The 21,574-nt window shown below is 42.9% G+C and overlaps 1 long non-coding RNA gene across 2 annotated transcripts; it reads left to right on the top strand.

The window, feature by feature from the left end:
- The first annotated feature begins 574 nt into the window (after positions 1-574).
- LOC138834430 (uncharacterized) lies at positions 575-19,719 on the top strand. 2 transcript variants are annotated; one of them, XR_011374103.1, is made up of 4 exons: positions 575-652; positions 7,361-7,445; positions 16,452-16,668; positions 17,755-19,719. It is a non-coding gene; the product is annotated as an uncharacterized lncRNA (long non-coding RNA). The 2 variants fall into 2 exon arrangements; XR_011374102.1 differs by lacking the exon at positions 575-652 and having other exon boundaries at positions 7,085-7,445.
- The last annotated feature ends 1,855 nt before the right edge of the window (positions 19,720-21,574 follow it).

Raw genomic sequence — 21,574 nt, 5'->3', positions numbered from 1 at the left:
ATATATTTCTAAGACATATTATCTGCTAATTGGCTATTTTAAGAAAGTGGAATCCAATGAATTCAGTTTTGTCTTATTTTTTTAAGCTGGTCCTAGGACTTGAACTCAGGGCTTGGATGTTGCCCTAAGCTTTTTTGCTCATGGGTAGTGCTCTACCACTTGAACCACTGCACCACTTCTGGCTTCTTCTGAATAGTTCATTGGAGATAAGAATCTCACAGACTTTTCTGCCTGGGCTGGCTTTGAACCATGATCCTTAGATCTTAATTTCCTGAGTAGCTAGGATTACAAGCATGAGCCACCAGTGCCTAGCCCATTTGTAGTGTTTAAATGAACTATTTACTTTGCCATGGAATGACATTTTCACTCTGAAGTATACAAGTGGTCATAGAGACTAGAATTTTATTTGGTGAACATTTCTTAAAAGTGAATGAAATGAGCCTTTACCACGAGAAAAGCAACGATGTATGAGTCATGATACACATTGAAACTAAGTTTCAATTTTGTAGAATGTATTTATTGCTCTGTTGAGCTTTGTAGCTTCCCAGTGCTGTTTACAGACTATGCTGATGAAATCTGTGTTGATAATAACAGCTATATTCATTGATTTCAGGACAGTTGGTCAGCATTTGGAAGATTTGTGTGACTCAGTGTGAGTATTTTCCCATTATTTAATGTGTGATGTTAGCAAATCATGTACAGGCAAAAGAAAAGAAAAGACTAACTGATTTTAATTTAATACATCCAAGCAGAAAATCTTATGGTATAGCTTCAGGCTCATTGCTATGTATCTCATTACAACTAAATTTTAAGAGATGACCACTAGTTGAGTTTTAGTGTAATATTAAGGAGTATGCCAGCATTAGCTTTATTGATAATCTGAGAAGGCAACTAAAATACTTCTTCCTTTTCTAACTAAGTGACTTTGTAAGGTAGATTTTCTGCATATACTTGAAACAACATAACCCAACAGACAGTATAAAAGCAGATGAGAGAATACAGGTGTCTTTCATTAGGCTAAAGGATGAAGAGATTTATTAAAGATGTAAAACAATGGGACTATTCTGCTGAAATTTTACCTTTTTTGGAAAATACAGTTTTTTTTCAATAAGTGTATATTAATAAGTAGTGTTTCTTTTCTTTCTTTTTTTTTCTTTTTGGTGAGTTGTATGGAGTAAACTTTGGGCTTGGGTGCTGACCCTCAGCTCTTTAGCTCAGTGCTAGTATCCTACCACTTGAGCCACAGCACCACTTACAACTTTTTCTGCTTATGTGGTGCTCAGTAATTGAACTCAAGGCCTCATGCATACAAGACACTCTACCACTAAGCCACCTTCCCATCCCCAGTGTTTTTGTTCTTAAGTTTACAAAACTACCATAAGCACTTGAGTTCTAAATTTTCTTTTGTTTGGGTTGTGAAACTAGGACTCAATACCTGATGCTTTGCTCATTAGCTGAGTTCTACTTTTTAACATATCTGTCTGTTTCTCTCGTGTGTGTGTGTGCGTGCACATGCAAATGCATGTGTATCCCCTATTTTTTATTTAATTTATTTATTTTTGTGCCAGTCCTGGGGCTTGAATTCAGCACTTAGGCATTGATCCTGAGCTGTAGTCTACCACTTGAGTTATAGTTTTACTTCTGGGTTTTTTTTGTTTTGTTTTGTTTTGTTTTCTAAGTAGTTTATTGGAGATAAGAATCTCATTGACTTTCCTGCTCCAGCTAGCTTTTAATAGCAATCTATAGATCTCAGTCTCCTGAGTGTGTAGCTAGGATTACTGGTGACAGCCACCAGTTCCTGGCTCTACTAACATTTTTTTTTGTCGGTTGTGGGGCCTAAACTCTGGGTCTGGGCACTGTCCCTCAGCTCTTCAGCTCAAGGCTAGCGCTCTATCACTTGAGCCACAGTGCCACCTCTGGCTTTTTCTACTTATGTGGTGCCGAGGAATCGAACCCAGGACCTCATGTATGCAAGGCAAGCACTCTACCACTGAGCCACCTTACCTTTTTAATTAGCTCTTTGGGAGCTCTCAAAATTTAAGAGTATTAAGAGGTCCTGAGACTAGCATGTTTGAGAGCTGCCAGATGAAAATTTTCCAAATATTAGTGCTTTTAAAGATGGCTCTCTGTTTACTTCTTTGAACTGTCAGTGTGCTTGCCACTGATATCTCTAAACCTCATTTGATTTTTTTTTTGTTGTTGTTGTTGGTTAATATTGTAAGGTCTGCTCCTGGATGGCGAGCAGACTCCACCCTCCTCACAGCAAAGTCTCCACCCAGTAACTGCATTACCTAGGCAACTGGAACACCTGGAAGAAGTCACATTTGCATCCACTGAGGTCATATCTGAATTTGATGTGGCCACACCTTTCTCTGCCCGTACCCTAGATAAGGCCTAGCCCAGGCCCAGACACTCTCTCTCTGCTCTCTCTCTGCTCTCTCTGCTCTTTTCTAGCTCTTTCCTCTCTCTTTCCTCTCTTTCCCAGCTCTCTCTCATTCCAAGGCCTTTCCCAGCCATGTGGAGTTCCAACCTTGCCTGGTCCCAGCAGGTCTACTATCCCTTACCTGAATAGCACGTGCATGGTGCTGTTCTTACTAGGCTATCTCTTTTTTTAAAACCTAACAAGTGAGATAAGTGTCCTATGGCTGTAACTACTCAGGAGGCTGAGATCTGAGGACCTCAGTTGGAAGCCAGCCCAGACAGAAAAGTCCTTGTGAGACTCTTATGTCCAATTAACCACTCAAAACCCAGAAGTGGTGCTATGGCACAAATGGTAGAGCACAAGGCTTGAGTACAAGAGGCCCAGGGACAGCACACAAGTCCTGAGTTCAAGCCCCACAACTGTCAAAAAATACAGAAAGGAAAAAAGTACTACCGGAAGCCAAGATGACTATCCAGACAGCTTGGTATTGGCATAAGAACAGACATCAGGACCAATGGAATAGAATTGAAATCCCAGAAATGAACCTACAGACCTATAGCCATCTAATCTTCGATAAGGAAGCTAAAACAATAGAATGGAAGAACGACAGCCTCTTCAGTAAATGGTGCTGGTAAAATTGGTTAACTACTTGTAGAAAACTAAAGCTAGATCCTTATATATCACCTTGCACCAGAATCAACTCCAAATGGGTCAAAGACCTCGAAGTCAAAGCAGACACTTTGAAAACATTACAGGATGGAATAGGAGAAACCCTAGGTCTCCTTGGCTCAGGCCGAAATTTTCTGAATAGAGACCCGGAAACACAACAAATCAAAGAAAGGTGGGACAAATGGGATTGCATGAAATTGCAGAGCTTCTGCATGGCAAAGGACATAGCTAGCAAGATCAATAGAAAGCCCACGGATTGGGAGAAGATCTTCACTAGCCATTGAACAGACAAGGGTCTCATATCTAAAATATACTTGGAACTCAAAAAATTAAATCCCCCAACAACAAATCTGCAAAGAAAAAACTGCCCAATAAACAAGTGGGCTAAAGACTTAAAGAGAAACTTCTCTGAAGAAGAAAGAAGGATGGCCAACAGACACATGAAGAAATGCTCAGCCTCCCTAGCCATAAAAGAATTGCAAACCAAAACAACATTGAGATACCACCTCACTCCAGTTAGAATGGCAAAAATCAAGAACTCTAACAACAACAGATGCTGGAGGGGATGTGGACAGAAAGGAACCTTACTTCATTGTTGGTGGGAATGTAAACTTGTTCAACCACTTTGGAAAGCAGTATGGAGGTTCCTCAAAAGACTTCAGATAGAACTCCCCTATGACCCAGCAATCCCATTTTTGGGCATTTACCCAAATGTTTACAAACAAGACCACACTAAAGCTACCAGCACAACTATGTTTATTGCAGCATTATTTACCATAGCTAAGATATGGAACCAACCCAGATGCCCCTCAGTAGATGAATGGATCAAGAAAATGTGGTATATATACACAATGGAATTCTATGCCTCCATCAGAAAGATGACATTGCCCCATTTGTTAGGAAATGGAAAAACGTGGAAAACATTATATTAAGTGAAGTAAGCCAGGCCCAAAGAAACATAGGTCCCATGGTTTCCCTTATTTGCAATATCTAGTATATATATATGAGTCAAGCGGAATAGGTCAGATAATGTGATGTTATGAAAATGAATCCTTAGATATGTATTTTAATGTTTTTTTCCTTTCATGCATTTGTTTCTAACGCATTTATAAGATTATCTCTTTGTAGCTTTGTATGTCCCTCCCCCACAGTATAACCCTGCTTTCACTATATTTGATGTCAGTATAACTTGTGTAGGAGATGGGAAAAAACAAGTCGTTTAAGGATACAGGTAGACCTGTTGCAACAATGAGAAGTACAAGTTGTCATGTGGAAAATGAGCTTTACAATGTTGGTGGGGGGGCAAGCCGGGAGGATTGGGTGGGCGGTTGCGGGGGGAGGCTGGGAAGGGATGTGTAATGTAAACAAAGAGGAGGCTGCAATGCTTGATAAGAAATGTACGCATTAACCTGCCCATGTAATTGTAACCCCTCTGTACAGTGTGCTCACAAAAAATAAAAATAAAATAAAAGAAAAAAAGAAAGAAAAAAAAAAGAAAGTTGAGAGCCAAGGTTCAAAGCCATCCTAGGCATGAAAATCAATGAGACGTTTTTCACCAATTAACCAGCAACAGGTAGGAAGCAGTAGAGCTCTACCCTTGAGTAAAACTCAAGTTTTAGCCCAGGAGCAGCATAAATGAAAAGAATTCTCATTTACTTTCCTGCCCAGGCTGGATTCAAACCACAAATGCTCAGATTTCAGCTATTTGAGGAGGTAGGATTATAGGTGTGAACCATATTTTTAAAATCTTGAATTGGCTCTAATATTTTTGTCCTTCTTTTCACTTAATTTATTATTCTTTTTCTCTTTTTCACAAGTTTGGGTCATCCAGCTTATTATTAGGGCTGGCCACTCTTTCTGGGTTTTTGTTTTGAAGTTTTTTTGTGGATTTTTGTCCCAACCTGCAGGATGTCAACGAGGGCGATGAACCTAAACGAGAAGGAATGAAGGGACAAGAGACATGAAGAATGACAGCAAGACAGGGATTCTGATCAAGCTGCAAATTTTTATTTTTCACACAGGGGTATTTATATGCTTGGAATAAGGAAGCTTTTAAATTGGCCATTAAGGAAGCTTTTTCATTGGCCATAGCAGCTGCAGGATGTTTGCGTAGGGCAGGGTGAAAGGGTGGTCATTAGCAGCTGCAGGATATTTGCATAAGGCAGGATGAAAGGGTCGGATTTCTGAGAGTGGTTCTGTAAACTCAGCCACAAGATGTTCCAGTGAGATAGTCAAGCCTATCTTCATGTTGAGAGACTCCTTTTGGCTCCCAACAGATTCTTTTTTTTTGAGCTTTTTATAGTACTTGAACTCCAGGCCTGGTCATTATTCCTAATTTTTTCTCAAGACTAGTAGGCTTCCCACCTCAAGACAGTTCAAATTGTGGCTCTTTATGTATTTTTCTTTCTTTCTGCATTTATTTTAGGTGATGCTCTTATGGCTTGTACTCAGGACTTGGGCATTTTTGCCGAGTTTTTGTTGTTGCTGTATTTTTTTTTCTTCATTGCTGGTCCAAGGGCTTGAACATAGGGCCTGAACTTTTGCTAGTCATAAAATCAGGGCAGAGCCACTGTGTCTGAGGTTTTTCCCTTTTCTTTCTCAAGACTAGCAGTCTCTATGGCTTGAGCCACAGATAAAGTTCTGGCTTTATTTATTTATTTATTTTCATTTTTGTTGCTAGGGCTTCAACTCATGACATGGCCACTCTTCTGAGGCTTGAAGTCAGGGCAGGGCCACTGTGAATGAAGCATTTTTTGTATTGTTTGTTCTCAAGGCTAGCATACTTTAACAGCTTGAGCAACAGCTGCATGAATGGCTTTGTTTATATAATGTTCTCTACCACCCCCACCAGGCAAAAGTTGTAAAGTTCATTTTTTGAAATAATTTCTTGTACATCTCATTGTTGCAATAGGTCTAGCTGTATCCCTATTTAAACAATTTGTTTTTTCCCTTCACCTTCACAAATTACGCCAACATCAAATACAGTGAAAATGGGGGAGTTATTTATTTATTTGGTTCTGGTCCTAGGGCTGGAACACAGGAAGTGGTGACTGTTCCTAAACCTGAAATCAGGGCAAGGTCACTGTGCTGGAGTCTCTCCCATGTCCTGAGCAAGGCTGGCAGGCTCTAAAACTTAAGCCACATTTTAACATCTGGCTTTGTAAAACAAATTTGGTGATTCATAAGGGATAAGTTTCTTATGGAGGAGCTGGGAAATGGCTCAGTGGTAAAGTGCTTGCCTTGAGCTGAAGAGCTAAGGGACACCATCCAGAGCTGGAGTTCAGGCCCCACAACCCATAAAACAGAAAAAAGAAAAGAAAAAAAAAGCTGAGTGCCAGTGGCTTACGCCTGTAATCCTAGCTACTCAGGAGGGTGAGATCTGAGGATTGCAGTTCAAAGCCAGACTGGGAAGGAAAGTCCATGAGACAATTATCTCCACTAAATCACCAGAAAACCAGAAGTGGCCCTGTGGCTCAAGTGGTAGAGCACTAGCCTTGAGCTGAAGAGCTTAGGGACAGTGTGCAGGCCGAGTTCAAGCCCCATGACCAACCCCAAAAAAAGAAAGATTCTCATGGGAAGACAGGGACATTAGCCAGGCTCTAAAATCAGAGGATGGTGGTTCAAAGCCAGCCAGGGCAGGAAAGTTGTTGAGACTCTCATCTCCAATTAATCACCAAGAGCTTGGAAGTAGAATAGTTCTAGTCTTGTGCAAAACAGCACAAGTTCAGGCCCCAGGACTAGCACACATAAAACCAAGTGTCATGGAGCTTCCTGCCCATGTTGACTATGAACCACAATCCTAAAATTTCAGCTTCCACAGTAGCTAGGATTATAGGCATGAGCCACTACTTAAAAATATTTCATTGACTTCTCTCTTCTTCTTCTTCTTTGTGTGTGTGTGTGTGTGTGTATGTGTGTGTGTGTGTGTGTGTGTGTGTGTGTGTGTGTGTGTGTGTCCGTCCTGGTGCTGGTTCTAGACCCTTGAACTCTGGAGCCTAGCCACAGTCTCTGAATTTGTTTTTCTTTTATTTTTAATGCTGTTTCTAGGCTTTGTATTCAGGGCCTAGTCCTTGTCCCTGAGTCATTCTTTTGTTGCTGGTGGTGGTGGTCCTAGGGCTTGAACATAGGGCCTGGTCACTTCCTGGGTTTGAAACCAGGGCAGGGCCACTGTGTATGAGGGATTTTGTTGTTCATTTTCCCTCAAAGCAAGCAGTCTCTGTGGCTTGAGCCACACAGATCAACTTCTGGCTTCTTTTACTTTTTTGGCAGTTCATGGAAGATAAAAATCTCATAGAAGATAAGAGTACTGTATCAGCACCTGAAATCTGAGGATTGGGGTTGAAAGCCCAGGCAGGTAAGTCCATAAAACTTATCTCCATTTCATCCCCCAAAGAAAGGAAGTGGCAGAATGCTACCTTTAAGAAAAAAAAATTCTATTTCAACCCCTGGGTTCAACACCCACACCTGATACATACTCACAAATTCCTAAGGGACTTTTCTGCCTGGGTTGCCTTGGAACCCAGATCTTCAAGTTCTGTCTTTTGTGTAGCTTGAGCTCCAGGTATAAACCAGCAATTCTCTTGGCTTTTGTGCTCATCTTCCACTCTGATTTTTATTTGTGTATTTGTATTTAATTGATTAATTAGTAGTAGTCCTACCTGGGCCTGGTCACTGTTATTTTGCTTTTTCATTCAAGGCTGTTGCTTTACCACTTGATCCACAGCTCTACTTCTGGCATTTTTGCTGGTTAGTTGGAGATCAGAGCCTCATGGAATTTCCTGCCCAGGTGGGCTTTTAACCACCATCCTGAGATTTCATGCTCCTAACTGGCATTACATGTCAGCCACCAAAAAGTGCCTGGCTCACTCAATTTTAATATTTTTTTTTTGGTTGGTCATGGGGCTTGAACTCTGGGCCTGGGCGCTATCCCTCAGCTCTTCAGCTCAAGGCTAGTGCTGTACCACTTGAGCCACAGCGCCACTTCCGGCTTTTTTCTTTTTTGCTATATGGTGCTGAGGAATCAAACCCAGGGCCTCATGCATGCAAGGCAAGAGCTCTACCACTGAGCCACCATCCCAGCCCTCAATTTTAATATTCTTAATAGGCTCTTACAGTCTTTTTATTCACATGATGATGATGATGATGATGATGATGATGATGATGATGTGCTGGTCATAGGTTTGAAATCAGGGCATGGGTGCTGTCCATGATCTTCCAGTTGAGCCTCAGCTCAAGTCCTGGACTTTATTCCTTTTTGCTTCTTTCTTGGTGGTTAATTTGAGAGAATTGTCTCATAAAAAACCTTGGCACTACTCAGGAGGTTGAAATCTGAGGATTGTGGTTTCAAGCCAGTCCTGACAAGAAAATCCAAAACACCCTTTTCTTTTTCTTTTTGTTGTTGTTGTTGTAATGACAAAGGTGAGGTGCAGTGGAGTTGCAGTTTCATTAACAGGTAAAAAGGATGTTTGTTTTGGAGCAATAGCCTCCCAAAGTACACTGCCTCCTGACTAGGGATGGTCCACTGATGGTTAGAATGACTTGTCTTCCTTCTATGACCCTATTACCCTGGTAACCGATTGTTTACAAAGATGTGATCCTGACACCTTAGCAACATGAGAAGGGACAATATCATTCCTAGGTTGGGATGAAAACCAAGTGGATCCCCCCATTTGGTGTGCTGTCTCGCTCTGGGGGGCCAGGATGATAGTGCACCCTTCTGTGAAGAAGGAAAATGACTTGAACAATTCTGTACTCTTTGTTCATTTCTGACAGATGAGGGCTGTAGATATATTCATGGACTTATCTAGGGACAAGCAGGGAATTTTCTAGGATCTCCATTGTGTCTAGGAAGGAAGGGCCTCAGGTTTTGCTGCAGAGAGATGCATCCTACAGTGCGGTTGCAGCAGCCCTGGCTTGCTCCAATGCCAGTGATTTCCCAGATCAGCAATATACCTGGACCCAGGAAATGTCACCTTATGCAGATGAAATAACTCTCAGGACATCTGTCCTGATGACCACGGAAGCCTATGCCAGTGCAAGCGACGGTGACACAATGCTGCTCATGTGGCTAGGAGTATGGAAGTGGCACTGGTGTGGATTAGAGGTGTTGGGTAGCACACGTGGTGGATGCTTTCTGCTCTGCCCACCACATGACTAAAGGCAATGCTGGATTCTGTCTAATTTAACTGGGGTCTGGGGGACTGTGGATTTTCTGGGATGCCAAAGCTCCCAGGGGGACATAGGTTGAGCTGGACTAGGTGAAAGGGAGTGAAGGAAACCTCCAGAAAAAAGGAAGTCTTGATTCTCTTTAAAAGTTCCTTTAACGCTTAAATTTTAATCAAAATGGGAACTAAATGGAAAAAGTGATTCTAGATCTCAGTTTCCTGAATAGCTAGCATTACAGGTGTGACACTAGTACCCAGCTCACTCTTTTGTATCTATTGAGTTTATTAGGTTCTAGACACTGTAGCAAGGAAAAAAAGAAAAGCTTTGTTTTGAAGGTCTATGCCTTTGTGTGTGGGGTTGGGGGAGGGTAGGGAATGTATACACATAAATATGTTTAAATATATGATGGAAAAAATATATTGAGTGATGTGCTAGGGAGGAATGTTAGCAATTTGCAGTGATGTATGAGTTCAGAAAAGCCTCATGTGGTAAATGACTTAGAAGAGATCAAGGCAACTCATCCAGGCCCCAGAATCAGGTAGAGTCCTGAGCTCGAAGTATGAGCACCTACACCGGGTCCCCTCCCATTTCTGGAGTTCCCTCCATACAACTGGCCCCTCCCTCTCTCTGCCCAGACCCACCTGGACTCCCATCTACCTCACTTCCTTTTCCCTCAGATCCTCCTGCTACCAGGATAGTGATGGAGGTCATGTGCTCCCTCTTGGGGGAAATATGGCTTCTCTAATAAACCTTGTAATAATCTTTCTCCTTTGCCTTCCTGCTTCTGCATGGTCCCCTTGCATGGATTTTTGTCTAATCCTCTTACATTGGTCACCCCTGTGGGTATAGGCTCCCCAGTGGGTTTGATCCTCCCTCCACTTCGGAAGGAGGTTCAACCAGCTTCCCTGGGACCTTTCCTGAGATCCTATACGCCAGTCACCAGAGGACCACCAAGGTAACTTTCTCCTGACTGAGCGCTCTACCAGCCCATCCAACACTGCTAATTAAGTCCCACTCCAGGCTAAGTGACCAGTTTATCTGAGGTCTGGGTTTCTGATTCTGATATCTCAGTGTAAGGCCACCTGGGCCTCTGTGACTTACTGAGCCCCCCTTCCCCTCATCAGAGCCAAACCTTGGCCAAGTGCCAGGGGCCTACCTTGGCCCAATGACCCATCCTCCATGGCCCAAGGAATACAAATGGACAAACATGAAGACATTCTCCACTGGCAGGGCCACCACCCCCTTTAGGAGCCAACCTGTACTGTGGAGAACACTCTAATATAGGCCCATGGCATCAGGTCCCTTACCATGGGAAGGACACTAAATTTCTTTACATTAAGGCCACCTGGGCCTTGGAGGGCTGCTGAGCCCCTGCAATCAAATTTTGCCCCAAATTTAAAACTCCACTTCTGTGAGTGCTTGGGCAGATAGCTCTGGCTCTCTCTCTCTCCCTCTCTCCCTCTCTTCCTCTCTCCCTCTCCCTCTTCCTCTTTCCCTCTCCCTCTTTCCCTCTCCCTTGTAACTGAAGGTAAAAGTATGGATGAGTTTAAGTTTAAACTCCTCCTCTGTGTTCTGCCTTTGCAGTTTCCCCTCCCCTGCAGTCTCCCCTGTGAGGCGCTCCCCTCTTTTGTGGCCTCCCCCACAAGGCACCCTCACTTCTGCGGCCTCCCAGTGAGGTACACCCCTTTTTGCAGCCTTTTCTGTGAGGCCCCCTCCCCTGAAGGACTTCATCTGTGAGGTCCTCACTGCTCTGCGGGACCCCTCCTCTGCCTTTGTAGTGGGGGTGGAAGCTGAAGCTCCAGTTTTGCCAGAAACAATGCATAAAGCATAAAGTGACTCCATTTAGGGTATCATCTCTTACTCTTTTCCATGGTTTTCCATGGTCAGGACTGACTTTGTCCTGGCCATTGTCTCAACATCCATTGCTGGGATAGCTTGTCCTGGTTGGCATTTACAGTTTGGACTCAAGGCCTGGGCACTGTCCCTGAGTCCTTCTGTTCCAGGCTAATGCTCTACTACTTAGAGTCACAATGCCACTTTCAGCCTTTGGCTGGATAGTCCTGGTTCTGTGCTGATTAGTAGGGAGATGGAGTTTTAGAAGGATTTTTTTTTTTGTGCCCAGGATGGCTTTGAACTTTCTTACAAAAGCTCTTTTTATTTCCAGTTAAAGCAACAAGGAGATCAATGAGATGGAGCTTACCTATAACTTGTTCACAATTGACTAACAATTACTTGTCAGAGATTTTTAAAAGAAAGCCCAGTAGATGCTTTTAACCTGAGACTGATTGGCACTCTAAGTACGGCCCACTGCCTCTGGGTAGCCTGTTTAAAGTGGCTTATAGACAACATTTAACCTATAACAAATGTACAGGCCTTTTCTTGGGCTACAGCAACATAGCCTGTTTAACACCCTGGTTTATAAAAGCATTTTCTGTCTGGCAGAGGAATGCCTACCTATGTAGGCCTTTAGACAGATCTCAATAGGAACATAATCTCAGCTCTACAAGCTTTTCAACAGATGAATTTAACCAGCTCAAAAGTTACTGCCAATTAGGACTTTGAGCAGATACAGGGGTTTGGAGATTTACATTCTACAATCTTAGCTTTTACTACCCACTATCACAGATCTCTGGAAAGTTTTGCCCAGTTAGACCAACATGGGTGATAGGCATGTTTACAAACTTATCTTTCCATGACCTTCTGGCTTGATCAATTTTTTGGAGGACCAAGCTCAAGTAACTCAGGACCTGATACCACTTTTGTCATCCAAACATTTGTTTGCAATTGCCTCTGGATATTTTAACAATATCAGGGTCCCTGGAGTGCCTTTCTTATGTTGGGATAAATACATCTTTGGCATTTTCCTTGGTCAGTCGCTGGACTTGAACTCAGGGTTTGAGTGCTGTCCCTCAGCTCTCCAGCTCAGGACTAGCACTTGGCCACTTTAAACTCCAAAACAACTCAGCTTTGAGCACTCTGTTGGCAGATTAGAGATGACAATCTCACAGGGACTTTAGTCTGCCTGTGCCTGGACTGGCTTCGAACTGCAGATCAGTGAGTTTTTTTGTTTTTTTTTTTTACAGTCACTTTTACTCCAACTAAAAGCAACAAAGATGGTCATTGGAAGTAGTTTTATAAGCATGGTTTTACTTATTAAATTACATTTGACAAACTTGTCCTATCTTTTACTGTGGGCCTTCCGGCAACTGTTACAAAAAATTTTAGGGGCAAACTAGAATAATCCTATTTTTTTTTTTTTTTACTTTGAAATAAACCTTTAGGAAAATTTTATCTTTTAAACTTGTCTGGGAGGCCAGCCACTCTCCACAACTTCTCAAATTTTTACAAGGGGGATGTCATTTTAAATCCATTTTGTAAAGTTATTTTAATTTGCATTTAAATGCATCATTGAAACACTGGGCTGTATATTCTTTGCCTGTAGGCTGTCCTGTGGGCAGTGAATAGAAAGAGTGGCCATTTTTTTTTCTGCAGTCTGAGTTACCTTTAGGAATTTACCTCCAATTGTAAAATAGTATAGAAATCAATTTCTATCCTTTGCTCATACACCCCGTATGGTCTAACTTCTGGTGATGAACATTTACAGAACCAAATATCTAATGTGGCTTGTGTTTTACCCTTAATTAACAGGCTTTTGGTCATGTGAGATGCAAGGCCAGAGTCTGAGAGAGACTGTGGCATCTCCCAGCATGTATAGACTGTTGCACCTCCTGTTGGTAACCTGCAATATTTCTACATATACTGGTTAGAGACCTGGTTTACACTGGCTTTTGCAGGCTGGTGCCACTGGTTTAGGCAGCTGTGCCTGAGCATAGTTACTCTGGTCCCTTGATCTTAATTGAAGTTGATCAGCACACAGGGGAGAAAACAGAGAATGAAACCCTTAGCTTTAGTTTACTAGCCATGGTCAGTGTACAATAGTTAACTCTTAGCATAGATGGACATAGGAATGACATAATTCACAGCCAACTTAGTTACCAATTTCATTTACTTTGTAAAGGACATTGTCTTTTTTAAGTCCTTTTCCAAGGTCTTTTAAAACTGCCTGTTTTTTCTTTGGCTTAGTCAGGTCACAAAGTTTTAAAGCAATTTAGATTAATTCACAGCTTCCATTGACAAAGATTTTTAGTAGGCAGAGTAACCTTGAAACCATAATCACTTACATATAGTCGAATAAGACACAGACAGACATGTTTGTGCACAGATTATAGAGCGTGCTTAGATTTTAAAATAGACTTTTAAAGTTTTGAAATTTTAGTGGAACTACTTTTCTAATTATGATGGAACCATGTGGTCAGTTTAAAATACAAAACTTTGCCAACAAGAAACCTAGTGAACAGGAGGCAATAGGAACATACACTTGGCCTAGCATAATGGCACCACAGGACAGGGGAGGGGGAAAGGGTAGTACCAAGCTGAAGTACCAAGAGGCCAATTTGGCACATCCACCACTTGCTCAATGCTAGAGAGAAGATTAATACACTTTTGGTAATATCCAAACTTGTTGGCCTTTATTTCGGGGAGTTTAGACTTAAACTCACCCATTTTCTATCTAATGAGTAGAAACAAGCAATTACTGGTTACATTCTTCCAGGGCTTAACCAAAGCGTTTAGCATATGAAATACTTGTGAAAGAGGTTACAAGCAGGTAATTTTGGCAAGAGGCAGAGTTTAAGGGGAGGGGGAGAGAGAGAGAGAGAGCTACTTGCTCAAGCACTCTCAGAAGTGGAGTTTTAAATGTGGGGCCAAATTTAACTGATGGGGACTCAACAGCCCTCCAAGTCCAGGTGGCCTTAATGTAAAGAAATTTAGTGTCCTTCCCATGGTAAGTGATCTGAAGCCATGTGCCTAGAGTAGAGTGTCCTCTGCAGTGCAGGTTGGCTCCTAAATAGGTGGTGGCCCCACCAGTGGAGACTGTCCTTATGTTGGTCCAAGGTGGGTCCTTGGGCCATGGTAGGCCCCTAGTGGCTAATTCCAGCACTTGGCCAAGTTTTTGGTCAGATGGTGAGGGTGGGGCTCAGTTAGCCCAGAAAGGCTCAGGTGGCCTTACCACTGATATTGGAATCAGAAACCCCGACCTCGGACAAACTTGTCACTTACCCTGGAGTGGGAATTAATTAGTGGGGCTGGATGGGCTGGTAGAGCACTCAGTCAGGAGAAAGTTACCTTGATGGTCCTCTGGTGACTGGAGTGAAGGATCTCAGAATAGGTCCCAGGGCAGCTGTTTGAACTCCCTTCTGAAGTGCAGGGGGAGCAAATGCACTGGGGAACCTATCCCAGTATGGAGCCACCAGTGAAAGAGGATCAGACACATCCATCCTATGGGACCATGCAGAGGCAGGCAGGCAAAGGAGAAAGATTATTACAAGGTTTATTAGAGGAGCCATATTTCCCCCAAGAGGGAGCACATGACCTCCATCATCATCCTGGTAGCAAAAGTATCTGAGAGAAAAGGAAGTGAGGTAGATGGGAGTTCAGGTGGGTCTGGGTGGAGAGAGGGAGAGGCCAGTTGTATGGAGGGAACTCCAGAAATGAGAGGGGGCCCAGATGAGGGTGGAGCTGAGGACCAAAGGTGAGCGATCTACAAACTGCAGTTCAAAGCCAGTCCAGGCAGAGAAAGATTATCATCTCTAACTAGCCAGCAGAGTGCCAAAAAAGCGGGCAGAGTTGCTTTGGAGTCCGAAGTGGCAAAGTGCAATCCTTGCACTGGAGAGCTGAAAAACAGCACTCAGGCACTAAGTTCAAGTCCAGTGACCAAGGGAAATGTCAAGGTTGCGTTTACCCTAACATAGAAAGAGGCACTCCTGGGACTTTGGCAATAATGTTTGGCTCTTCTAAAATTGATCAGAGCTTGAGGTCATGGCAAGCTACTTTATAAGCATGCATAACTGGGCAAGAACTTGTCAACCATTTGTAATAGTTGGCTGTAAAAGGCTGAGGTTGTGAAATGTGGGGAATAGCTTAAATCCAAACTGCTCTGTATGTGCTTAAAACCCTAATTGGCAGAAAATTCTGGGCTGACACTAACCAAATAAATTTGTTTAAGAATAAAATATGAAATTGTTAGGACCAGATCAAAAGTAAACAGATAGGGTATTAATTAGAACAATGAAGGAGAAAATTCAAATTTAACTGAGACAAATAAGTCCCAGGTAAGCAGAGAAACATTGGTATAAACACCAAAATAAAACAAAATTGTGGTCTGATAATTACTAAAAAGATCATTTATATCAGGATTTAGACCAAATGTTAAATTTTCAAAGATAAGGGCTTAAGTAGAGAGTTACGCACCAGGAGCTACACTAAACATCTGTATTCCAAAGGATGGCCTGCCTGTTCCACCTAGGCTATTTGAGGAGCTAAACAATGCTTTCGCCCATTTGGGGAGGTAATGTTTTCCTAGGATTTCAAGGTAAGACTTGTCCCACCTCCAGGCCTTGAAGCTGGGTGCAATGCCCCCATCTCCAGCCTAGATACCAGGATGTCTACAGGCAGTTGTGTGGACTCAACCACCCTATTTGCCTTGATGCAATTTGTAATCACTAACTGTTAGTTCTGCTTTTATAAATTGTTTGTCAATTACAAAACTGCCACTGAACACCTACAAGTGGAACTTCTTATGGATCTTACCTTTAAACATCCTAGACTATTTAAATCTTTTACAAACCAAAGTACTAAACAGGCTATGCTGCTAAAGCCCCCCCCCAAAAGGGTCCATACAGTTATGAAAAGTTAAAAAATTATGCCTAAACTCTAGTTTGGAATAAAATGTAATTAGTAAAAAGTTGTCACCTTGACAAACTACCCCACACCATATTCTAAAAGCCAGTGTACAATCAGAAAAATATTAGGGGAGTTTACTAAAGTTAGTCCCTAGGTAAAACTTCTTTAATCAACCTGTGTAGACTAATGCCAACTGTTTACACACCCATAAAACATTTAAGCTTCAATTATTAAAAAAACAAAAAAGGGGAATCCCCAAGGGAAACTTTTGCCTTAACCTTATTTACTCTAAATGTTTAAAATTTCACTCAAAGTGATCCTTTCACTAAAGCTGAAAAGCATTTTATCCCTCTAGCACCACCTCACTATCTATTCCCATATGGTTTAAACAATTTAATCAATGAAGACTAAGACTAATGCCCCATAAGGGAAAACAGTGTTTCTATCATTCCAGATGGATCCACTGGCAACATCTGGGTCCCTTTTTGACTCATTCGACCTCCAGAGAAGCAAAAACAACACAACACAATCCTGAGGAAGATCTAGTACGCAGCTTTGCAGACCTAAGCTTGAAGTCCCGAGGAAGCCATCATCCTTATCTTAAGAAAACCAGCTTGACCCCACCAACATGGGGTCAGAATAAGTGTTGACACAAGACCGAAGCCACCCTGGTCAGTACAAAAACCCCTAGAATACCTGAATATCTGTTTTGGCCATGATTGCACTGCTTGTGAATACTTCTGCAGTGAGTAGTGAACATGCATATTGGGCCTATGTCCCTCACCGACCATTGTTAAAATTAGTGGATTAGCTAGACCAAGGTCCGGTGGTGTATACAAATGACAGCACGTATTTTCCTCCACCATGGGATCATGCAGACCCTACTCATCCAGGTGAGGAAGGAATACCTCATATTATTTCCTTAGGATTTGAGTCTTTACCACTGTGTTTAGGGACATCACCTTGCTTACCAACCAGAAGACAGGTATGGGCATACATCTTGCCTGATGATAAAATCAACAATCATATGGGGCTATTCAGCACAATTTCCTTAAATTTTATTGGTAAGGATCATTCTTATACAAATAAGACTGGGCGACCACCTAACCTAGTATGCCAGGACATTAATTATTGAATTTTGTTTATGTTTCTATTCAGTGGTCTCAGTGTCAAAACCCTAGAGGAAAGATTATACAGCATAATGATAACATCTCATTTATAGATTGAGGTCCTCATGGATGTTTCATTGCCAATTATTCTGAAAAGCATGTTGGTGATTGGTATACTAATAATTCTTCTGATGGTGACGTCTATACAATGGAGTTATAAATCATGTAGAACCCATTGGCTTGCTCACCTGACATGATGGAGGCCTTGTGCCTCGTAGGCCACATATGAATTTCAGGGGACACTTAGGGCCTGAGCAGTGGCATTTATAAAACTTGCCACCCAATTTTATACAACCCAGAATTGGATTGGTCACTTTACTAGGGCCCATGAGGCAAATTATACATTTTACAGGAACCATTCTTCTACTGTACAGGGTTGTATTAAACTTTCCTATGTACTAGCCCACAGGGACAGTGTCAATCAATGAGAACCCACGCAGCCTGGACTCTTTACATGCTTAAATCATACTATTTCTTTTAATATGCCTTCTCAGTCTCTCCTGATATTAAGATTTCGCTTAGGGGTCTGGGTGCCTGTTAACCTCACCCGACCTTGGCAGGAGAGCCCCACTGTTGGTTTGTTGACAGGAGTCTTCCAGCAACTGCTGAAGAGAACTAGGAGATTCCTGAGTCTGAGTGTAGCTGTGATCCTTGAAATGACTGCTATCATCATGACTGCTGCAACTGCCGGAGTGGCCCTGCATTCCTCCATCCAAACCAAGGACTTTGTAGAGAAGTGGCTGGACTGTCACCAGCTATGGACTCATCAGCACAATATTAAACAGGACATTGATTCCCGTCTGAACACCCTGCAACACACGGTGCAGTGGATGGGAGACCAGATAATTGATCTGCAGAAACAGCTAACCTTCAAGTGTGATTAGAGCTCAATAAACTGTGCATCACTCCTACTTGATTCAACACTTCTAACATTACTTGGCAGGGACTTCACTACCACCTGCCGGTCTTGCAAGGAAATTTGACTTGGGACATCCACTAGTTACAGCAGGAAGTCATTGAGACTTTCTTGGCACAACTCCCTGGGGTGGGATATGAAGGTCTGGCTGAGGAATTGCATCTGTGCTAAACCAATTGGACCCTCATACCTGGTGGCACAGTTTTACCCATAGTGTTTCTACAGGATTGATTGCATTATGTCTTGTCAAGATATTGCTGTCTACATTCCAAAATAGTTTCTGCAAATCCCTTCTGCAAAGGATCTCTTGCTTACGGTTGTACTTAAACAAACAAAAAAGGGGGGAGATGTCAGAGGCATCAACCGGCATAACCCCATCTGTTGCTGTTTCCACAGCGGGATCTGGGAACACGATGTGTGGTATAGGCAAGAAGGGACTACACCATGTGGGTATAGACAAAATTTATTGGAACATCACATGCTTATATACAGCACACAAGCAGGAGAAGTAAATCTTCAGTCAGGGGCAGAGAGTTAAACAGTTTTATGGGAGCACAGACAATGAGAGTTTAAACAGAAAAAGCTAATCCTTGTCAACAAATGTGGAGCAGTTCCACTAATCAAGGTTGTAAAAGTAGGTAAAGCACAGGTGATTACACATGGGGGGGGGTCTCCACGCATTGTTCTACGTGGTTAAGTAGATGAAGCAGGAATGGTACTTTGAGCAAACCATTACCTGAGTCTTGCACCGGGGCAGAACCTTTGCCCAGCATGGAGGAAAGGGTGTCCCTTCCTCCCTGAGAAGAATTGGAAGTGGTCCTGTGGCTCAGGTGGTAGGGCACTTGCTTTCAGCTGAAGAGCTGAGGGACAGCGTCCAGGCCCAGAGTTCAAGCCCCACAACCAACACAAATAAATAAATTGGAAGGAAGGGATGCATGCCTGTATGCACCCTCAGGGCACAAAGGTGCTCAGATGGGGTTTTGCAGGCCTATGCCTCCAACACCCATATGAACCCCTCTCCTTCTGCTCCCACTCCAACTCCCAGATCTTAGGCAGATTGGGTGGAAGGGGGCTGTGTCAGTCCTGGAGTTTTTCTCCGCCTCTGGCTGTGCCTGAGCAGCTGCAGGAGCCCTGGCCCATGCTGCACGAGGCAGCAACAACTGCTGCAGTCGCTGCTGCAAGTTTGGCCATTTGGCTCCACTCCTGCCTGGTTGCCCTGACACTGGAGGAGTCTCGCTGGCTCCTTTGCTGTTTCACACTGCACCTCCAGCCTAGGGATGAGCCCAGGAAGCTCGGCGCTGGAGCCTTTGAGGCCTGAGGTCAGCCGCTGGAGGGATTTGGAGGGGCTGCCCAGTCTGCAGGGTCTGGCCTGAGGAGCCTGTGCCCCAGCCATGGCTGCTTGCTGCTTCTCACTGCCGCTCAGAAGAAGCGGCGGCGGCGCTGGCCTGTAGCTGGCTTGCTTGCTCCCTCCGAGGCTCTTATAGTTGTGTTACTGGCAGAACAATATCCCAACTGCTCTAGTACTATTTTATTGTATTTTAAAAATAAAAGACTTCATGGGCCCCATAAGTGCTTTATAAAATATGACTGGCAGCCGCTATTTAAATAAATGTGAGAATTCAGGAGTTTTTCTTTTATCTTCCTAAGTGATTTTTTTTTGTCTGTCTTGGGACTTGAACTCTGGGCCTGGGTACTGCTGTCCCTTAGCTCTTCAGCTAAAGGCTAGCACTCTACCACTTGAGCCACAGGACCACTTAGGTTTTCTGGTGGTTTATTGGAGATAAGAGTCTCATGGTCTTTTCTGCACTGGTTGGCTTTGAATCTCGATCCTCAGATCTCAGGTTCCTGAGTGGCTAGGATTACAGGCAGGAGCCACTTGTGCCCAGCTCTAAGTGATCATTTTAAAGGCTAAGCATAATAGATCACTCCTGTAGTACCATCTACTTGGGAGGCATAGATTGAGAGGACTGCAATCCAAGACCAACCCAGGCAAAAATTGAGATCTGATCACAATCATCAAGGTGGGCTGATTCCAATAATCTCAGCTAGATGGGAGGCTGGTCCTGGGATGGGAAGAAAACAGGATGCCCTAACTTAAAAACTAAAGTACAAAAAGGCCGTGGTGTGGATTAAGAGTTAAACACCTGCCTAAGCATGAAATCCTTTGTATAAACCCTAGTACTGAGAAAAGGAGGGAGGGAGGAAAGCAGGAAGGGATATAGGGGAGGGAGAGAGATGTTATTTCATTAATTTTACATTTTTCCTAACACCATTCATTTTGAGTTTCTTTTTTTTTATTCGAAAGTTTTTTATTTGCTTTCAAGCGATTGTTTATGACACATTCATAAGCATTTTGAGTTTCTTTTGCTCAAGACTAGCACTCTGCCACTCAAGCCTCAGTACCACTTCCAGCCTTTTCTCTTTATGTGGTACTGAGGAACCAAACCCAGGACTTCAGGTATGTGCTAGGCCAGCACTCTATTACTAAGCCACATTCCCAGTCCTTCTTTTATTTTGTAAGATGAGGTTTGGTTTTGTGTTCTTCTCTTGGCATGGAACTTAGGCTAGTCTCAACCTAACTTCTGACTCAGCCTCCTAAATTCAGAGATTGCAAACATAGACCACCATACTCAGCTCAGGATTCCTTTGAGAGAATCATCTTTTCAGAGACAGAGTTATTCTGTCTTCCTTGGATTGGATGGCCTTTTGCTTTTGGCATTGTGTTAATCCCATTTCTTGTCCTGATATATTTCTCCTTCTAGATCAATAGAAAATTTTCAGCTTCCCAACTTGAAGCCTATTTGTGTCATCGAATAATATCACAAAACTTGTGAATATCATTACCTGGCATCATGGGCATGCCAGCCAGCTAAAACTCAGCTATCAGATGGGCTTGGGCTTCAACAATGCAGGCATTTCTCTGCATAATCTGAAAACTGTCATAGATAATGTTGGTTTATTCCATCCTGTTTTCAGCTGCTTGCCATTCTGAGCTTTGTATGTTTTTGCTTTCTTTTATTTATTTATTTATTTTTTGAGTCATAGGCCTTGATCTCTGGGCTTGGCTTGGGTGATGTCCCTGAGCTTTTCAACTCAAGGCTAGCACTCTATGACTTGAGCCACAGAGCCACTTCTGGTTTTCTGATGGTTTATAGGAGATAGGCATCTCACGGACTTTCCTCCCTGGGCTGGCTTTGAACCACGATCCTCAGATCTCAGACTTCTAAGTAGCTAGGATTACAGGTGTGAGCCACCTGTACCCGGCCCTGACTGAATCTTGAAAAGAGAAGACAGGAATAGGTCAAGAGACACACAGTATCAAAATGGGGATGGGAGGGATCGAGAGTCCTGACTGAGCAGTGGATCCATATAAAGTCTGATCAGACTTACTCCAAACATGAAGGAACATCTTCAGTCTGGATGTGGGATGCCTATAAACATTGTCAGGGACATGAAAGGAGCAGGGTTGGGATGAAGGTTTTAGGGAGCACT

This window comes from Dipodomys merriami, unplaced genomic scaffold (genome assembly GCF_024711535.1).
Source record: "Dipodomys merriami isolate MVZ:Mamm:240054 unplaced genomic scaffold, mDipMer1.0.p SCAF_2146, whole genome shotgun sequence".
Classification (NCBI taxonomy): Eukaryota; Metazoa; Chordata; class Mammalia; order Rodentia; family Heteromyidae; genus Dipodomys; species Dipodomys merriami.
Note: the sequence above shows the minus strand (reverse complement) of the source record. Positions and strands in the feature narration are given on the sequence as shown.